Source organism: Lactuca serriola, chromosome 1 (genome assembly GCF_051521515.1).
Source record: "Lactuca serriola cultivar US96UC23 chromosome 1, Lser_US96UC23_V15, whole genome shotgun sequence".
Classification (NCBI taxonomy): domain Eukaryota; kingdom Viridiplantae; phylum Streptophyta; class Magnoliopsida; order Asterales; family Asteraceae; genus Lactuca; species Lactuca serriola.
Window position 1 is genome coordinate 59,420,998 of NC_136408.1, and position 21,874 is coordinate 59,442,871.

Below are 21,874 nucleotides of genomic sequence, written 5' to 3' on the forward strand. Positions count from 1 at the left end.
CATCCAGAATTATGACTATACTTCCAACTGTCCTTGAGCAACCAATCTTTCGTAAACCTTAGATTTTCCTCGACAATGGTTTAATCCTTTTAGTCATATCCAATTCTAGATCTTTTCCCTTCTTAGTGCCCCAGGCATTTGGAAAATTTTAGAAAGGATGAATATAGCACATGCAATTGATCTTATATCCAAAGCATATGGGACACGATTCATGATGTCTCACATAAAGACTAAAAATGTCTTTTGCTATAATATTTCCATTTCAATTTGCCAAGTTCTCATAATTCAGATTATGAAAAGGGATGTCGTAATCATAATCGAATTTTAGAACGCAAATAATGGACCAATATATTAGAATTTTCTTATGTTGAGCCATTCCAACATAACATTCATATATATACTTGACTAAATACGATTAAAACCTCAATCTAAGCTTTTAGATTTGAGATGAAGTATAATTTCCTCTCCCTTAATTATAGCAAAACAACTTTTTCCCAATTGAAACCTTTTGTTTTCTATAATTAACATTGCTAACTTGCAACCTTTATCATAATTATCATGCTCCCAGTAACATGATGATTATTAGTATAACACTTATGCTCCCACTAGCTTTGACATGTACTCAGAAATCAGCTGAACTTCTAGAGAAAAACAATACTTTATTGACTTTCTTACCAAAGTTCAAATTTCTGATACTAGATTGCTTTGATAAAACTTTATCAATATCATACACCTTATCTTAGATAGCTCACAGGTGTGTCTAAACAATTTCATAACTATGAAAAGGGATGCCGTAATCATAGTCTCAATTGTTTAGACCTTTTCCACTTCTCACAAGTCCATGTTAGTGTGCCGCGTAACCACACAGCTCCACTAACGACTTTGAGAATTCAAATATCACAATTGCTATCTACTTCAAATCTACTTGGTGGAAGTGTTTCCTCACCATCATTTTCATGAATCAGAGAGAAACCTTATGACCCTTAGATTTAATGGTGTATGTGTTCTTATCCATGTGAATTGTCAAAACCATAGTCACAAGACAAGGATAATGACAAATCCAAACTCATATGGACTGAACTCAATCTTAATTTCTTACCACCTGACAGCTCAATGGCCTGTCATTTCTTCCAAGTTGTTGTGCAACCAATTGAGAACTCTAAGAACTCATATGCAAAGCCAGCTTTAACTGGAATGGGCACAGAATATGTCAACACGATAGGTTATAAACCTCAAGTCGTGTGCTAGTGAAGAACTTTAGGTTTTATTCTTGATTAGTTCTTGAGACTTTCAAGACCTTTAAGACTCCCACTGTCCTCTTGACATATAAGACTTTCTTGTTAGATATTCAAGAGATAGTGTGAATTCTAATCAAGACAAACACTTCACACAACTGGCCCTAGTTGGTCTTTGTTTTATCCAAAACATCACAACTTACCAATTTCAAATGTACAAGAGTAGAAAACTTTTACTCTTACATTTGATAAGTGTTTTAAACCTTCTTTAAGACATGTTACTCAAGTTATAATCTTAGAATATAACTGTAAGAATTGTTTTTGGAACGAAGTATGAATCATCTTCTTGATTTAACCACTTCAACAATTCATAAATCCTCTTCTTAACTATCATAATGCACTTAGAGGATGAATTGTGATAAGGTCTCAAAATCATTAAGATGGTCTTAAAACATGATACTAAAGTACTCTCCCATCTTTTCAGATTTGAGAAACTTTTATCTTTCTGCCTAAATTGATTCTTTTTATTCGCTCTGCCATACATTGGAACCTTTTCCAATGTCTCAAAATTACACTTAAGCTTGTAAGTATAACCATATTTACTAAGCTATAGTAAATTATGACGAATAGTCTTATCGATCTTTTATGGTGGACTCTGACCAGTGCACAAGAATGTGTACCTGATCCCTTAGTCCTTCACTTGACTCACACATCCATGTGAACAAGTAGTTAGTCTTAATTTTTCCAATGCTCAAAAGTTGTCATTCATCATGCTATACAACTTGCATGATTCCAAGTTTCTATCCAACTGAAACTTGGGTGATGAGAATCTTTAATTATTTGGTAAATTTAGACACTACCACAAATGAAAGAATCAAATTCATATTTCCACTCTTGCTCTTAATGGAATCTTATAAGCAACACATATTTCTTTTTCCTCAAATGCCATTGTAAGGATATTTTAAAATAAATAAAATCAACATTTTTCCTTTTATTTTAAAAACTTTGCGGAAAAACTAGCTCGCAGCTTCGCTCAGCAGAAGAGCCTGACTTTCTATTAGTCAAGCGCTAGCGCCCAACCGGGCTTTTAAGGGATAGGGAAAGGGAAGAAAAGAAAGATGGTCACTCCTTTTAGGAACATGGCTCGTTCATTCACTTGCTCATGAACTCGCAGCTTCGCCAGAAGCTATGAAGGGGGGCCTCGGCCCGGGAAGGGGAGAGTGGCCGAGTGGTCAAAAGCGACAGACTGTAAATCTGTTGAAGTTTTTCTACGTAGGTTCGAATCCTGTCTCTCCTACTTGTCCTTACAATTCATATGAAAACTTGTTGTTATCTATTCCTAAGCAATATCTCATAACTCCTAAGAAGTAGCTCAAGAGTCCGATCTTCAAACTATGCGATAGAAATCCATCTACGCGATCAGATTCAGCATAGTCTTTCTTTAAGTTTCTTTACTTTTCTTTGATTCTTAAAGGGAAATCTTCATAAAAGTCCCAATATTTACGGAAAAGTTACACTTTAGTCCCAAGATTTTTTTTTTGAACGAAAAAGTTCTGAAAACTGGCAAAAATTTACAGTTTGACCCTTTTTGACCGGTTGAAACCGGTACCAAATTAATTTGGGACTATTTCGTAAACTAAACCAAAATATTGGGACTTTTCTGTAAACAAAAAATATTAGGACTTTTCTGTAAGCAAAAATATTATGACTTTTCTACAAACAGAACCCTTATTATTATTATGATTATTAGGATTATTATTATTATTATTATTATTATTATTATTATTATTATTATTATTATTATTAAAAATATAAATAAGAATAATATTTTTTTGAACTTGTTATTATTAATATTGTTACTAATACATATAAATGCATTAAATGAAAAAATAATATTAATGACATTGTTTAAGGGTGGAGGTGGAGGAGATAGTGATGCTTTTAGCATTGAAATCGTGAATGTCTACTTTTATATTTTTACTTTGTATATGGTCATTTCATATTTGTTATTATTGTTTTCAATTCAAAATATTAATACTTAACAATTTAAAAGAAGTTGCATATTAATAGTTTAAGGTAGTAGGGTTTCTCACTTTATATATATATATATATATATATATATATATATATATATATATATATATATATATATATATATATATAATTGTTTAAGGTAGAAGAATTACTTTCCAAATCCAACAAATCCACTACAAACATCTACATAGGTAACTCATATCAAAATTCAAAAGTATTAATTACAATATTATGTTTAATAAAAAGTAATAGGAATAATTCAAAAGTATTAATCCAAAAAACATGTCCTATTACTTTTTATTAAACAAGATATTGTAATTAATATTTTTTGAATTTTGATATGGGCTACTTATGTAGATATTTGTAGTGGATCTGTTGGATTTGGAAAATAATCCTTCTACCTTAACTATTTTTATATACAAAGTGAGAAATCCTTCTAGCTTAAACTATTTATAAACAATTTTACAAATATGCAACTTCTTTTAAATTGTTAAGTATTATTATTTTGAATTGAAAACAATAGCAACAAATCTGAAATGACCATATACAAAGTAAAAATATACAAGCAAACATTCATGATTTCAATGCTAAAAGGATCAACATCTCCTCCACCTCCACCCTAAAACAATGTCATTAATATTATTTTTTTCATTTAAATGCATTTATATGTATTAGTAACAATATTAATAATAACAAGTTCAAAAAAAAGTATTCTTATTTATAATAATAATAATAATAATAATAATAATAATAATAATAATAATAATAATAATAATAATAATAATAAGAATTTTGTTTGTAGAAAAGTCCTAATATTTTTGTTTACAAAAAAATCCTAATATTTTTTGTTTACAAAAAACTCCCAATATTTTGGATTAGTTTACGAAATAGTCCCAAATTAATTTGGTACCGGTTTCAACCGGTCAAAAAGGGTCAAACTACAAATTTTTGCCGGTTTTCAGGACTTCTTCGTTCAAAAAAAAATCTTGGGACTAAAGTGTAACTTTTCCGTAAATATTGGGACTTTTCTGAAGATTTCCCATTCTTAAAACATCAACATGTGACCCAATCACATCATGTAATAAGAATCTCAAAATAGAAACTTAGCAGAGTTAGATAGTGGACTTTACCTAAAGTAGAGTCAAACTTATTGACTTTAACATCCTTAGGTAAATTTGGCAGCTTCGCAACCAATGCCCCTTCCTTTGGCAATTTAACATATGGACGCTTTGGTAATGGAACATGGGACTATCATAGACTTAGCCTTTCTCTTTACCATTTGGTCAACCAATTTGACTATGGCCGATCTCTTTCCACTGGGAAGACAGAGCTTTACTAGATATCCAATGTCATCATTATCAATGTCCATAAGGTTTTAGGAAGTTGATCTTAGCAAATAGATAAGATCATTAAGGGTCTTTTCATAGTCTGTTTCATAAGAGTCCCAAAGGAACTCACTAGGTGACTTAGAAAGTGATTGAACCACCAACTTTCTCAAGACTTTGACACCCAACACTCCCGGCTTGTCAGTATGTGACTACATCTCCAAGATGTGATCACACCTAGACCTTGCCTTGCCAATAGGGCTTGAGTGACCTTGAACTTTTGGGTTAGGGAGAATAATTAGAAGAGGTGAAAGAAGTATGATTTCCATGGGACATCATCTTCATTTAGGAAAACTTGTTTCAAGAGATTTGGGAAGATCATAAATCTCTAAACCAGACATATTTTGGGAGATATTCAAGATAGTTGATCTAAAGTCCTTAATATAACACCCAATATGAAATATTAAGGCTAGGACCCAACACAATACTTATATAACTTGGAAGAGGGATGCCGTAATCCAAGCTATAAAATATTTGAAGGTAGGTGTATGACGATTCACCAATTTCCACCAAGATAAATGAAATGTATTATTAGGTTTTAATTGGTTTTGAAATTCCTAGATCTTTGAGATTCATTGAACTGTTCAATGGCATGTTTCAATCTCGAGTGTGCCCTTCAGGTTTTGTGATTGGGATGCCGATGATCACAAAACAAGGTGTGAAGTAACCATGCAAATTACTTGGTACCCTTAAGTGTTTACCCCTTAATCAATGTGCCGGTTAACCACACACGCTCCATCGATAGTATGATAAACATTAAGTTACCCTTTACCTACCTTGTTAAATACGAGTTAGTGTGCCAGTTAACCACACACGCTCCACTAACCGACTTAAACAAAGTGAAAAGTGTAATTTCATGGATTAGCACCTTATTCACATTTTCCTAAGTAACTAAGACTGGGTATTAATAAAAGGTTTAGTTACTTAGTATTTATCATTAATACTTTTAATGAAGGGAGAATTCTAGTCCTTGTCCTACCCATTCGGCTAACGACCCTCCACCGGTCAAGGAAGCGGTGGGTGAGAGTGGACATCCATTAAACTGCCATTTTATAGGCAGTAACCTTATACCCCTTATAGACCGGCTTCGTGAATAAGGTCTACTAACGGTAAGACTGACTTGCTCTTATACATATATATATATATATATATATATATATATATATATATATGTATATATATATATATATATATATATATATTATTAACTTATAATATTATAAAGTATAAGGGTTGAATTTTAACTTTTAAAATTCTAAGGCCTAACATGGAATTAAGGCTTCGTGAATAAGGTCTACTAACGGTAAGACTGACTTGCTCTTATACATATATATATATATATATATATATATATATATATATATATATATATATATATATATATATATATATATATTATTAACTTATAATATTATAAAGTATAAGGGTTGAATTTTAACTTTTAAAATTCTAAGGCCTAACATGGAATTAAGGTATTCATAAGAGAAAACTTTTCAAATTCCAAAACTTGAGGGCAAGTTTTGAAACTATTCAAAACTAATTAATTCCATAACTTATGTGTTTAAAGTAGTTTTAATTAAAAAACTCTTCAAGTTCCATAACTTGAGGACAAGTTATGGAAGACTTTAAATTATTAAAGAATGTAACTTTTTCTTTATTTTGTAACTTATGGAATTATTTAAGGTTACATATTTTATTACTTAATGAAATGACTCTTGAACCTCCAAAACTTGAGGACAAGACTCTTCATTTTTTGTAACCATTGCCAACTTTTATGAGTTTTATGAAACTTAAATGTGACTTTTCATATAACTTGAGGACAAGTTACAAAAACACATTTTAGAATCAACTCTTAGATTAATTTGGATTGAAAACAACAATTTCACATAACTTCCTATTAATCTAAGTAACTCATAAGAACAAGATAATTCAAATCAAACTTTTTCATGTAATTAGTCTTAAACTTAAACTAATACAAAACATGAATCTATTGACAATTATCTTTGAAATTGGATTAGCATGAACATTACCACATCAAAAAAAACAAGTTTATAAGTCCAAAAACATCTTAGGGTAATGTTCCTAGTCCAATTCCAGCCAAAAAGTCAAATTTATGCTGTCTGGGGGTCCAACTCGTCGAGTGCATGAACCAACTCGGCGAGTTGGATCGTTTTGATCACTTTTTAGGCATGGACTCGCCGAGTCTTATGATCAGACAGCAAACAACTTCGATTTTTTAAGAAGTTTTGCAAGTATAACAAGAAAACAAGCCTAGGCTCTGATACCAATGTTGGGTTTTGAGCATTCTAACACTCCTAAGTGTACATGCAACCCTAAATACCTTGGATCTATGTTTTCTCTATTATATATGCAAATATGAACTTCCAAGGTATTATCCTAATCTTGCATACAAAAACAATGAATATAACAAGATAGAATACATACCTCTTTTATGTAGAATGTCTTTATGAAGCTTGAGTGCCTAGTGCCCCAAGTGTGACACCTCAAATGGTTCACACAACATCACTTGCTTTTGGAATAACCTTGAGAGAAATGTAGAACACTTGAAATTGGCTAGCCCTTCTCTAGAATCATACTAGTGCCAATTTTTGGTCAAGAATAGGATGCATATATACTTAGGGTTACACCATGTAAACCCTAATTGACATGGCCTTTCATTTCCATGATCCATGGGTACAAAAACACCATGGAACATCCATGAAGAATCATATGGGTTTTAGCCCAACTAGATAATCCATGGAGCATTAGCCCACTATATAAGTATGGATGATTTACATAAGCAACCCATATATTTCATTAGTCTTCTTTTGATCACTTAATTAATCCTAGATTAATTCTTGATCAATACTGATTAAATAATCTTATTAATATATTAGAACTTATAATATATTAACCAACCTTAAGTGTTATTTGTCTCATTATAGTCTATCCAAATGCATGATGCCATGCAACCCAAATGGACCATGCCGGGTCGGGTCGGGTCAAGTGTTACCAATTATAGTTATGGACTTAGACATTAATCCAACAATTACATGAAAAAGTTTGATTGAATTATCTTGTTCTTATGAGTTTCTTAGATTAATAGAAAAGTTATGTGAAATTGTTGTTTTCAATCAAAATTAATCTAAGAGTTGGTTCTAAAATGTGTTTTTGTAACTTGTCCTCAAGTTATATGAAAAGTCACATTTAAGATTCATAAAACTCATAAATATTTACATAGAGTTTTCTCAGTATACTTTGTACTATAATATGTATCCTTTGTATGATAGGATGTTGGTATGTTGTAGGGTTTTGTTATCTAACGCCCCAAATTTCTTTCCATTAGCGATGCTATCTTTCTATTACTCTAGTTATTTCTTGTTAGATGAATTAAATTGATTAAAAATAATATTAGTTGATATCTAACAGAATTTATCAATAATTAAAAGCTAAATAGTTTAATTAGATGGATTTTTGGGATTTTAAGGTAAATATAAATAATTAAAAGGGTATAATTGGAATTAAGGGGCTAATGGGTTATTAAAAGCAACCTAAAGTGTAATCTTACCTAGTTTTAGGGGTCGATGGAATATAAAATTGGGAATTAAGGGACTTCATTGCAAAATAGCTAGTAACCCCTAGGAGGCATGCGATAATCGGGATTAAGGGGGTGTTTGGGATTCCTTTTTAAGGTGAAAAGTCCTTTTTGTAAAAGGACTTTTTCTAAAAGAGCTTTTTTCAAAAGATGTTGTTTAAAAAGTGTTTGGGCTTACTTTTGCTTTTTCCAGCCTTAAAAGTTCAAAAAGACAAAAAGTCATGAATATGTGACTTTTGCAAATGATATTTTTTGTGCTTTGGTAAAAGTTAGTTTTAAAAGCACTTTATCCTTTTCCAAACAACTTTTTCACTTTTCTAACTTTTTAGAAAAGCTAAAAGTCAAAAAGTTCTTTTAAAAGTTAAAACAAACACCCTCTAAGGCATCTGGTCTGTTTCTTTTTCTTCTTTTCCTTATATGATCGCATCGACATCGACCCTATCAGTTTTCTGGTGCTTGAATTGCTACTGCATGGTCAATCAAATTGAAAAAAAAAATGAACGAGATGGATTTGCTTGCATAAATTGACGAGGCTAAAGAGGGGAGCATCGATGGGATTGATGGAATGTGATCAAGATATGAGAAATTGATCATGTAAAACTTGTTAAGTTCTTATCTTCCTTGCTCATATGATTCTACTTCAATTGCTACATATTAGCCTAATATATATAGATTTGGATGTGTATCTTTGTTTGATTAATCTTCTTCATTCCATCTTTAATTCTTGCGAATCTTTTAATAACTAAATTTCAGCCATATGGGTGTGTTTTCTAGATGATTTCTTCCTAATAAATGTTGTTCATATATGTACTAAGCGTGTTAGTCCAATGATTTGTGAATTAAGATCATGTTCATGTACCAACATGGCTTTGAAACTCATTATACATGAACTTAACTATAACATCATTGCTCTTCACTTTGTATCTATAAATAAAAAATCTATAATCCTAATGAAATTTGAGAAATTTTCTAATGAACAGAGTTATGGGGGCAGTGGGTGACACCTTTTCAACCTCAAAATGGCTAAATGGTGGAGAATACCCAAACCCTAATTATGTTTTCTCTTATTAGCATCATACTTTTTTCCTTTTAAAACAATGTACTTTGGGTCATGGTTTGCAGTTTAGATTATCTTTTTGAGTCAATGAAGTGTTGCTACTAGTAAGATATTAATTTCCAACTTATGGGTCATTTTTATAATGAATTAATGGTTTAAGATGCCAACTAACTCTTGAAAGTTAAAGTTGGGAAATAATATGAAATTACCAATTTTGTCCCTATTTTGTAAACATTTTAGAAAAATCATAGAAGGATAGATTTAGGATCTATAAAACCCTAAAGTTCATGTTTTGGGGATAGTGTGTCCCTATTTTTTCCCTTGACCTGATGTTAGTTTTAACTAGGGTGAAAATCGCCATTTTCATTGTCTGGTCAAAAATTAGTTGCATTGATATCCTATTTTTTAATATCCATAGTAAATTGTAGAAAATCGTATGGACCTGTACAAGTAGTCCCTAGAAAGGTAGGTGACTAAAGTACTGGAATACGGAAAAACGTTGTAACTTTTGTAGGTTTGGGTGGTGTTAAAGTGGCTTCGAATATGTTTTAGTTTGGGGTCGAAATCTGGAAAGTTGAGTCTATAAGTCTTTCTATGTGTTTAGGATATAGAGTAGGCATTTTTAATCTTGTTTAATATTATAGGAGTGTTACAAGTTGACCTGGTGTGATTGAGTTTCCAGGTTATAGTTGGAGGTTCACTCTGCCACTCAAGGCCAGTTTATAGTTTTAATCACTAAGGTGCATAATTGAAAAGTGCAATCCATAAATGGTGACTTTTTTCACACTGAGAGGACCTTGTCATTACTTGTGCTTGATGATGATATGATATTTTGATGCTACTATATTCTTTGTGTTATTTCCGTATTATGAGTTATTTGCTTTGATGCTTTCACTTTGATGAATTTGATGCATATGACAAGCTTTCACTGGTTATGATGTTCAATAAACTTGAAGTCATATTCTATAAAAGGTTGATAGTATGATGAAACTTATTACATGCTTTATTGGTTGTAAAGGTTAAATTAGTAGCATGCAATCTTAATGTATAATTTCTTTGGTTGGGTATAAGAATATAAGGAGTAGAACCTTGCATGTTTATACGGTTGGAAGATCTTAAACCATATCAGTTGTGAGTTGCATGGTTTTTCAAGATGGATGTGTTACACATGGTTCATGTGAACCTAGTGTACGAGAACTAGAGTGGTGCTGGATTTATTTTGTGACTGGATCAAGCATCATGTGGGATTAGGAGCCGTAGGTAGAATCATAATTGTTTGTACCGATCCTGAATGACACTGCGAAGTACTTGTACTTTGCGTAGTTGGAGTAGCAAAAGTGGAGTATTGGGGTAGGTGTTTTGGGTAGAAGTCTTGAACCACTTAGAGTATTCAACAGGCCGTGCACACAAGTAGTGAACAAGGTGTTTCTCTTAGGTTAGGTAGTAGTAAGGGACACTTCTCTTTCATACGGTTGGATAGATATAATAAAAGGTTGAATATATAACAAAGGTTTGGTTATATAATAAAAGGTTAAATCTATAACAAAAGGTTGGTTATATAATAACAGGTTGGATTTATGAAAAAAGGTTAGTTATTTAATAAAAGGCTGAATAAATAATGAAATGTTGGTTATTATTATATGTGCTTCTTGAAAAGTGTTTTAAATGACAAAAAACAATTATGGTAAAAATCACGACGTAACATTTTATGAAGGTACATTCGTTATATTTAAATGTGATTGTTGCTGGTAGTTTATTGTTATATGAATATGTCGAGTTATTGTGGATGGGGTGAGGCGATCCAACTATATGCTAAAGACAAAGAGACCAGGGTGGTCCAGATTTATGCTATAGCTTTTGGGAGGGCAGTCTAGCTTTGTGTTGTAGGCCTAAGGGGTGGTCCAACTTTTTTTTTAGGCCCAAGGAAGGTTGTCCAACTTTTTGCTATAGGTCCAAGGGGCGGTCCAAATTTATGCTATATGCCTAGGGGAGGTCCAACTTTATGTTGTAGGCCCAAGAGGCGGTCCACCTTTATGCTGGAAGCTCATGGGCGGTCCAGCTTTGTGCTGAAGATCCAGGTGGTTGTCCGGATTGTTTTGTAAGCTTTGTATGCATGCATTGTATGTGTATTGTTGTGTGGGGTATGTTGGGGAACTTACTAAGCTTTGTGCTTACAGTTGTTGATTAAATGTTTTCAGGTACTTTATCAGTTCATGAGGATGCGAAGGCATGACCGTACACATACATCTGCAACTTTAGGATTAGAGATTCTATGATATTTTCGTTATAAATCTAATTTTGAACTATAGTGTACAAAAAAGGGTTTTGCCTTGAATATATCTTTCTGAAAATGTGTATTTATTCTCATTTAATAGTAAAAGTTTATTATAAAAATTGAGACTTTATAGGAATTATTCCTTGTAATTTTGAAATCTTTATAAAAGGAAGGAGATGGAAAGTTGAATTAAATAAGTATTTGGATTTAGTGATTATCCTTATCTATTACCTTTTACACAAAGTATTTATCAGCTATAAATACACCATCCTAGCTCCTCATATTTTCTTCCCTTGCTACAGGCAATCTCGAGATCAATATTTTGGCTCTTCCTTTCCTCTCTCCGCTTTTCTAGTAAATAGTCTTTTGGGTGTGACACTGTAGAGACATCCTACTTTGAGTGCTAAGCCTTCCAATAGCTTCAAGAATTCGACAACATCAAAGGGATCATCAAGCAATTTGATTTTCAGAACCAACTAAAACCATTTATTTATGCTTTAATATGTTGAGATGCAGAAATTCCTAGTGTAATAAAACATTCCGAGATAACAAAATTATTTCGTTATATTAAAACTTCGAGGATGTCATCGTTCATATCCAATCATACATTACAACATAAAAATAAAAAGGTCCAGAAATACTATTACATACACATCTCTTATTTCATTTGGGATCCTAGTTAGACTTCGAAAACCTTACATCCTCTACCTATGATGCACATAAAATGAGTGGGTCAGGTTTGGGAAACCTAGTGAGATGCATAGGGTTTTCAAGACCATAATATTTTACAGATAATATATTATAATATCATTCCTTAAAATCAATCATTCACAGATAATATAGGTATATAAAATATAATATTAATATCCTTAAGACCCTCTACCTAGCCAAGCTGATTCTCACGAATCCTAAATTAACAATCATATGGAGGAATCACCCAACCCAACAAATTGTTTAAGCAACTGTTTAACTACACATCTAGGGGGTATGCGGCTAGTGTAACTTGTAAACGCAAACAATGTTCTGAGTCTTTGAAAAATATGGTATCCCATTTTATCTACGTCTCCGGGTTATAATTCAACACTAGAAACCTAATTCACTACACCGCCTAAAATAGTTGTCATCGACACTGGTCGATGACGCATACATACTTACCAGTTGTCTGATCTGGACCCACCATTTCTTGTCATCCAAGAAGAGGAGTACTACTACACTTCGCTATGATCTCACACTCTACCCCAGAATGAGACCTATAATATTTTCATCTTATTTGGAGCTAAGCATGTTTTTTAAGTCTATACTATCCCATACTATAACTAAGGCCAATCTGATCCTAACATAGTTCTTTAATAAGTAGTACTATTATAATAACACATAGTATAATTAACTGAATTAGCATTTAATAAATACTTTTATTAAATTATGCTCTTGAAAGTAATTATGTACTCGCCTGAAAAAAGTGGTGACTAGAGGTTAGAGCAACGCTTCGCCTTAACACCTTTTTAAAAGACCTATAAGTATGTAGAACTAAGTCTTAGTATAAACTTCATAATACTAGAGATTATAATATTAATAGTCTAGATTTCTGAATAATTCTAATGAATAATTTGAGTTCTATAAAATAAGGATCGACTAGGAAATACAGTTGGGAGGAAGGATCATTTCGACATATAACTTTTCTGAAATCTAACAACCAAGCCAAGGCGACCATTCTAGGAATCTGTCCCATAAGTAGATCAATAAGTGTTATGACTAAAATAACTGATAAATATTATTTATAGGTTCATAATAACGAAAAGGACTATAATTAAAAGTTACACTTAAATTAAAATAAATGTAGCTCAACTTACAGAGTTTTTCTAGCGAGAACAAGAAACTAAACAGACAAAATTCTAACCTGAGAGCTTCTATTCTCAGGATATCTGACATTGTAGGGCCTCGCTGAAGTAACTATGAACTAGGAAGTAAGGGGGATTAAAGGTGGAAAGAGTTCCAGAGTGTTTATGTGGAAAGTGTGTGAAGAATGAGTTGAATCTCAAAGTTATATATAGGCCAGAAAGGTAGGTGTGTGGCACCCTATGTTTGAACATGATGACATGGTAGGTTCCTGGCTTAACACGTGGCAAAGTTTAGGTGGGGGTTTGTGGCTTTGTTGGCGCGTTTCGCATGAGTTTTCTGCACGGAAAACTTAATTTTCTTAGAAAATTCATATATTCTTCATATTGGCTCCGTTTTCGACATTCTTTATATCCACACATAGCTATCTCTATAACTTTTATTTAGACTCCGTCATCTAACTCTCAATTTATTTTTAAAGTTATATTTTTAACAGCCTTACACTGCTAAAGTCCATATAAAATTTATAAATTTTTCATACGATATTTGTTCTCGACTATCTTTATATCGACGTATCGAGGGATGGGTACGGACGAGATCTTCTAATCTCGTTTAGATTGTTTTTCCTAACAACCAACCGATTTTAATTTCAATTTCTAAGTCGTTTATTGCTATGCTGGTACTTCGAAAAATCATAATTTCCTCTCACGCAGTCAGATTTGGGCGTTCTATATATATGGGCGATTTCGTATTTTCAATTACTATGACTTTTGTTTAGAATAATTTGTAAAAAATAATCTTTCATTTTAATTTATATTTTCTCCCTTCTTCTTACGTTTGATGTAAGATTTTACACATATATGATGTACATCGAATACCTATAAAAATTCAGATAAACATATATATATATATATATATATATATATATATATATATATATATATATATATATATATATATATATGAATAATTTTCTTTTATTTATTCTCAAAACTTACAATACTTAACCGACAAGGTTAATGATTTGAGTATTAAGCCTAGCAGGAAATGTGGGCGTTACAATTACCCCCCCCCCCCCTTTAGGATGATTTTGTCCTGGAATCATGCATCAACAAATAGATGTTGATAGCAACTCTTCATGTCGCTCTCTAACACCTATGTGAGGTTTGGCCCTACCGAATGTTTCCATTGCACTAGCACTAAGCCAATCATCTTGTGTTGTAACTTCTTCGTCTTGCGGTCAATGATTGATTCAGGATTTTCGATCAATCTTTTATCCACATCAATCCTTAATTCCGATAGTGGGATCATATCGAGTTCGCCTCCCTCGTAGTTCCTTAAATAACAAACATTAAATGTATTATGAATACCTTCCAGTTCTGGTGATAACTCAAGCATGTAAGCATGTTCCCTTATCTTCTGAAGTACCTTGAATGGTCCAATAAATTGAGGACTCGACTTCTAATGCTTTCCGACTCGAATAAGTCCCTTCCACGACGAGACTTTAAGTAGCACTTGATTGTCGATCGCAAACGATACAGGTTGTCACTTATTATCTACATAGCTCTACTGATGACTTTGAATAGCTAGTAATATTTCTCTGATGATTTTTACTTTATCAACAGTCTCCTGAACTATATCAGGTCACGCGGAGTGTTTCTTTCCTAATTTTAACCAACAAGATGGTGTACGACACTTCCTTCCCAACAATGCTCCATAAAGAGGCATCTTGATATTTGAGTGATAACTATTGTTGTAGGAAAATTTTGCTAATGGTAGGCAATCATTCCAACTACCAGTGAATTCCAAAGCACAAGCCTGCAACATATCATTTAATGTTTTGAAAGTTGATGTGTGTAGAATTATTCCTATCTAGTTTTAAATTTATAACCTAACAAACTTAACTAGCTAGAATGCACCTAGGTAGTGTACCTAGTCGGATTATAGTATAGTAAAGTAAGTTGGGGTCGAACTTTGGGAACATATTTAATTTCCTAACCGAATTTAGTACTAAATTAATCTGGAACAAGCAAAAGTTAAAATGCTTTTTGTCCGATTTTTCAAGTTCAGACAAAGTTAACTCTTCACCAATGATTTTAAAAAATATTCAAATAACACTTCCGTTTAGTTCGAATCCATTTATCCTCTATGGTTGGCTACTAATTATTTATTATTAAAGTCGATTATCAAATATTATGTTATTAGCAGTTCAAGTCCAATTTTACTAATGTTTTCACTAATTCATGTAAAACTCTGTACGGTTATACAACAACTAAAGAAAGATTTATCTAAATAAACATAATTATGGTCATCATTTATGTTCTCCAACACAACTAAAGTAGTTACTTTTATCACTTATCTACGATTTGGTCAATCCTAGCTCTATCAATTTAATAGTCACAAAACTACTACGTAACAAGTTCATGTAATTTAATGTTCACTAAGCTACACAAAACCTGAATTCAAGAAATCAAAGCATCAAATATTAGGATGATATGTAATGATAATCAAACACAAGCTCAAAAACAACTATTAAAATCCATAATTTGATCAACTGAACCATACAGTTAAAGCTTCATCTAGCTAAACGAAAGCAACTAAATTTGTAACAACCCGTTAATTTCAAGTCAAGAAAAGTCAAACCTTTTAAATAAAATTTCGAGTTTTATTTATTTCGTTATGTTCAAAATGGTTAGAATATGATTTAAACTATAAAAATGATGTTTTTATATAAGTATTTTAAAGGCTGGAGTAAAATCCACTTAAAAATCTTAACATTTTCCTTGGAACCGAGAACCCTCGCACCGAAAACCCCTTCTCGGCCAAAAACCCTCAGACCGCAAACCCCTCGCACCGAAAACGTCCTTCCGACCGAAAACCCACCCTATATATATGGTTTCACTCAAAAACATAATCATTTTCTCACTTTTCCAACCAAAAAAACCCATTTTGCTCTCAAATATCATACAAGAATCTTCATATCTTCAAGAAAAATCCGTCAAATCTTCATAATTTTTATCTAGAACACCAAGAACAATCTTCAAATCTTCAAGCTGGCCGAAAACTGCTTAGACCGAATACTCACTCCTAACTGAGAGCACCTTTAAGACCGTGAACTTGGTTCTTGGTTGAGGTTTAAGACCGAAATCAAGTGATTTCGGTTATGGCTAGACCGAAATCCCTATCAACACTCCAAAATAATCATCGGTAATCTTTGTAAGTGATCCTGACATAAATTAAGTGTTGTTTAACATTTTAATTAATTATTTTGCTAAATTAAATACGATTACATGTTTAAATAATATTAGGATACCATTCTTTCCACGTACGCTAGCCCGATGATCATCTCTACAGTTCCGCTATCCAGACTCAAACACACACTAGATGTGAGTTCATACCCCTACATTTTCACTATTTTTCAATGTATTAATATACAAACGATTTCAAAACTGTTTCAAACCATTTGCAATTGCTTCACTTCAGTTCATCAAAATATGATTATACTATTTTTCAATGTTTTTGGAACATAAGAAGGAAGAGAAAGGCTTGAGGAATCAAGAGGATGCCAGAGGAGTTCGAGTTTGTGCACCCTCTGCAGTTCTTTAGAGGTATAAAGTTGATACCTTACTCTTTCATGTTTTAGATCCCTTTTGGGGTGATTTAGGGCTTTTAGGAGCCATTCTTGGTGACCAATCATGAGTTCAAGCATGGTTGGGGGCTAAGACTTCATATAAAAGGTCTTTGAGGGGTTACAAGGCAGAAAGGGACTGATTTTGGAGCCTTAGAGAGCCCCATGCATCTTAAGAGTCTCATTTTGGGCCATTTGAGCTCATAGTCCCATGCATGCATGTAAAGTTTGTAACTTTACGTGCTATATCGATCTTAGAAGCCTAGATCTATCTTTTGGTCAAGTGTTGTACATCAGAAATTGAGAAATAAGACTTGGTCATTCTCAACTCGACGAGTCGTTCGTGGACTCGACGAGTCCATGGCTTGACTTCCCTTTTCTGTTGTGGTTCGAAGGAACCCAGTGAGTGTTAGAGTGGTCTTAGAGGGGTCCGAGGGAGTGACCCAACGCATTAGACTTAGCCATAGACCTGGAAATGATAGAACTCGATGAGTTGTTCATACAACTCGGCGAGTCAAGGGCAGACTTGTTCATGGGATGAGGATGAACTCGACGACTTGTTCATACAAATCGGCGAGTTGGATGAAGGTTCACTTGTGGATGTTTTAGAAGGAGAAATCATCGAGTCGTTGCTAAACTCGAAGAGTAGGGGCATGAAGAAGGACAGATGAAAGGATAGGGGCTCAGCGAGTTGGCGGCCCAACTCAATGAGTCAGGTCAACTGGAAGTTAACTTTGACTTTGACTTGGTCAGGGGTAAAAAAGTAATTTTTCCCTAAGAGTAGTTATCAGTGTCCGATTAAGTGTTTTATGGGATTATAGCCGGAGGATCACCGGAGCAGCAGTCAGACATCTGTCGATCATCTTTTCAGCAGTCAGCCTTACGAGGTGAGTTACATTCCGGTAGCAGTGGGTCTATGGCCACAATGTCGGCCCACCAGTAAGAGTTGTATGTTAGATGATTGTCTTTATGATATCCATCTAGGTTTGCTACTACCTGATATGTTAAATGCTGGCATGATATTAGTAGAGTTCGGTTGTTAGGATCGAAGGGTAGGTCGGACACCCCAGATACGTCTGATAGTATGTTGTGATATGCTTATATGCTGGCATGATATGTTATATGTGATAGTGGTAGTAGGAGGGGGGATAGTCCCCAAGTTCGTTTGATAGGACCGAAGGGTAGTTTAGACACCCCAAATATGTTAGATAGTATGTTTATATTATGGTATATGTTATTGTAGCAATAGGGGATGGAATAGTCCCCGAGGTTCGGATGTTAGGACCGATAGGTAGGTCAACACCCCAGAATGGCTTGACATGGGTAGGTCAGCACCCCAGAATGGCTTGACACGGGTAGGTCGGCACCCCAGAATGGTCGTACCGGGTAGGTCGGGCACCCCAGAATTGCCCGACATTATGTATGCTATATGATTGTATGGTATGTGGTAGGATGGGGGAACTCACTAAGCTTCGTGCTTATAGTTTTCAGTTTTGTTTCAGGTACCTCTTCAACGAAAAGGAAGGAGTCGGTGCGGTATCTGCACATCATACACACATTAGATTCCGCCTTATGAGATTTCTTGGGATTGTACTCAGACATTGTTACTACTTTTATGATATGATTTTCGGACATGAGATTATGGTTTTATGCAATGACATGACATCGTGATGTTTTATGATAAACGTTTTCTAAATCGTTATGTCAAAATTGAAATTTTTGGACTCGGAATTTGAGGATGTTACACTTTTCTTGATTCCCGCTTGAAGTATATGAAACTCCTTTTTTATATAAGGCTATCAGTGAAACCACAATAGAAGAAAACTTATGGATGAATCTTTGATAGTACCCTGCCAATCCCAGAAAAATAAAAATTTTAGTGGGATTCTTTGGCGTATCCCATTTCATAACAACTTCTATCTTTGTTAGGCCAACCATTATGCCCTTTCTGGCTAACTACGTGAACAAGAAGTGTATCTTTTGAATCCAATAGTCACACTTAGAGAAAATTGAAATAGAAATTGTGATTGTTTAGGACTTTTAATACTTCTCAGAGGTGTTTAGAGTGATCATGACTGTTCTTGGAGTAAATCAAGATGTCATCGATGAGCACTATTACTGATTTATCGAGAAAAGGTTTTCAAAATCGATGCGTCAAATTCACGAATGTTGTTGGATACTTTGTTAATCCAGTGGACTAATCCAAGAATTCATAGTGTTTATATCTTATTCTAAATGTTGTCTTTTTAATGTCTTTCTCCCTTATCTTCAGTTGATGATAGCCTGACCTAATATCGATTTTGCAAAAACAGTTGCTCCATGTAATTGATAGAACAATTCATCTATCCTAGGTATTTGGTATCGATTCTTTATTATGGCATTTTTTAGCTCTAAATAATCAATACATATTTTCATCTTATCGTCCTTCTTCTCTATGAACTGTATAATAGCTCCCCAAGATGATGAACTAAGTCTTATAAAACCTTTGTCCAACAATTCCTGGAGTTGTGGCATCAACTATTTCATCTCTGTAGGTGCTAAACAATATGGTTCTTTCACAATCGGTGTCATGCCTGGCAATAAGTTGATTCTGAATTCTACTGGCCTTTCTGGTAGTAATTCTGGTAATTCATCTGGGAATACCTCAGGAAAGTCTCGCACCATAGGTATATCAATCATTGCCTTATTTTCCTTCTTTGCGTCGATAACATATGCCAAGAATGTTGAACATCCCTTGGATAAGTATTTTATGGCCTTAATCATTGTTATGATTCCAGATCATGCTCTTCTCTTATCATCGTACACCATTAATGGCTCTCTTCCATGTAGATTGATACGTACCATCTTCCATCTGTATAAAATCTATGCGAGGTTCTCCCACAACCAATCTATTCCGAAAATTATGTCGAACTCACTTAACTTGAAATGTAATAAGTCGTTCATATACAAATACAATCGAAAAAAAAACTCAAAAAGAGTGTGAACATATGAAAGTTTTTTTTTTACGAACATATGCATTTTCGACGTTTGTGCATATATACGCTTCACATGTGTGTACATTATTTTTCAAGATTTTGTTTACGAATGCACTTTTATATGTCTAACTTAATGCCTTCAGTCACTTCTTTTTTAAAAAATCACACGAAAAAGTTCGCGGAGTTCGAGGGAAAATATGGGTGCGTAATAGATCCTCACTATATATATATATATATATATATATATATATATATATATATATATATATATATATATATATATTGAACGAGAAGACTTCATTAAACTTGTAGGATGCTAGATCTTCAAACAGCTACCATGAATTTTGAAGTTGTTCTCCTAGTTAACCCGCCTAAAATTCTTTCCTTTACAACAAAACCAAAGAATAGAAACACACATAACCTTAGCATCTAATTATGTGTTGCATTTAAATTTTTCATAAAAATTTACGTAATTGTATGCTTCCAAAGAACCCATAGGAACGACCTGATGACTAACTCCATTTTCTTTAAAAACCTCAAATCATTGCATCTCCCACCAACTTTCAACAGGAGCTCGTTGATCGAAGAAATTGTCGTTAGATTTGGAACATAATCCCACCACTTTTTCAAATGTGTTATGAACTCAGTGGTTGTAAAGCACTCTAAGAGGATATGTGTCTATGATTCCTAAAAGGTATTACACCATGGTCACAATAAGGACTGAATGGGAATACCTCTACTTTCAAGATTCCTTCTAGTTGAAAACCTCCCAAGACTAGCCCTCCATATGAACACATTAACTTTGCAAGGAACCACCTTAGACCAAATAATAGGCATAAGGGAATAATCCAACCAATTGTTGTCAATTTCTATCCTAAGGGAGTTTACTGAGAAGTAATACCCTCTGTCCGATTCCCAACACCATCTACCAGATATGGGACCATCATCATCTGTAGATTACAAAAAAAAGGTTGAAGAGCACCATCTTAAACTTTAAGGAGCGAGTTCAATACGGTTATATATGAATATACTTGATTTTATATTCACTTATGATTTATGGATATTACATCTCATGTTGAGTCGATACATTGTTACGATTAAACAATAGATGATGAAATATATGACCTATATTCATTCACGTATTTTCAATATTTTTTAATTCTCAATCAAACCTTCATCTCTCTCTCTCTCTCTCATTCTCTCTCTTTATATATATATATATATATATGTATGTATATATATATATATATGTGTGTGTGTGTGTATAAACACACACACACAAACACTCACATACACACACACACACACACACACACATATATATATATATATATATATATATATATATATATAGGGTCAAGATCTTTTGTGAACCCATTTTCCCAAGAACCACTATTAAAATGCAAACTTTTTTGTTTGATATTTTTCCAAAAAAAATGACATGAAACACCAAATTGGTCCAACAGAAGCATATATGTAAAATCAATTGCATGTACTCGCTCTTTGATTTATTTAAGAGTTTTAAGAACCCAACTAAGAGGCTCACGTTGTGAGAGTAGAGTCTCACGATGTGACAATGCTCAGAGACATGTGGTCATTTTAAGGTTCATGACGTGACACATAAGTGCTCACATCGTGAGATCAGGCAAACCCTAACCCCTTGTTTTCCCCCCTATTTAAGTAAAATAGGAGGCTAGGGTTTGCATATCCTCAACCTCCATCATCTCCTTCTTGTCCAAAACGTTCATAGACTCCAGTGGTGACTTTATTAGCTTATTTGGAGGTTTTTGGCCATTTGAGGAAGAAGAAATCTCCTTGGTGTTGATTTTAGACTCGAAGCATGAGTCTTGATGT

General features: G+C 33.4%; 1 non-coding gene across 1 annotated transcript; it reads left to right on the forward strand.

Moving 5' to 3' along the window:
* Positions 1-2,449: 2,449 nt before the first annotated feature.
* TRNAY-GUA (transfer RNA tyrosine (anticodon GUA)) lies at positions 2,450-2,532 on the forward strand. Its single transcript has one exon. It is a non-coding gene; the product is annotated as a tRNA-Tyr (tRNA).
* Positions 2,533-21,874: the final 19,342 nt, after the last annotated feature.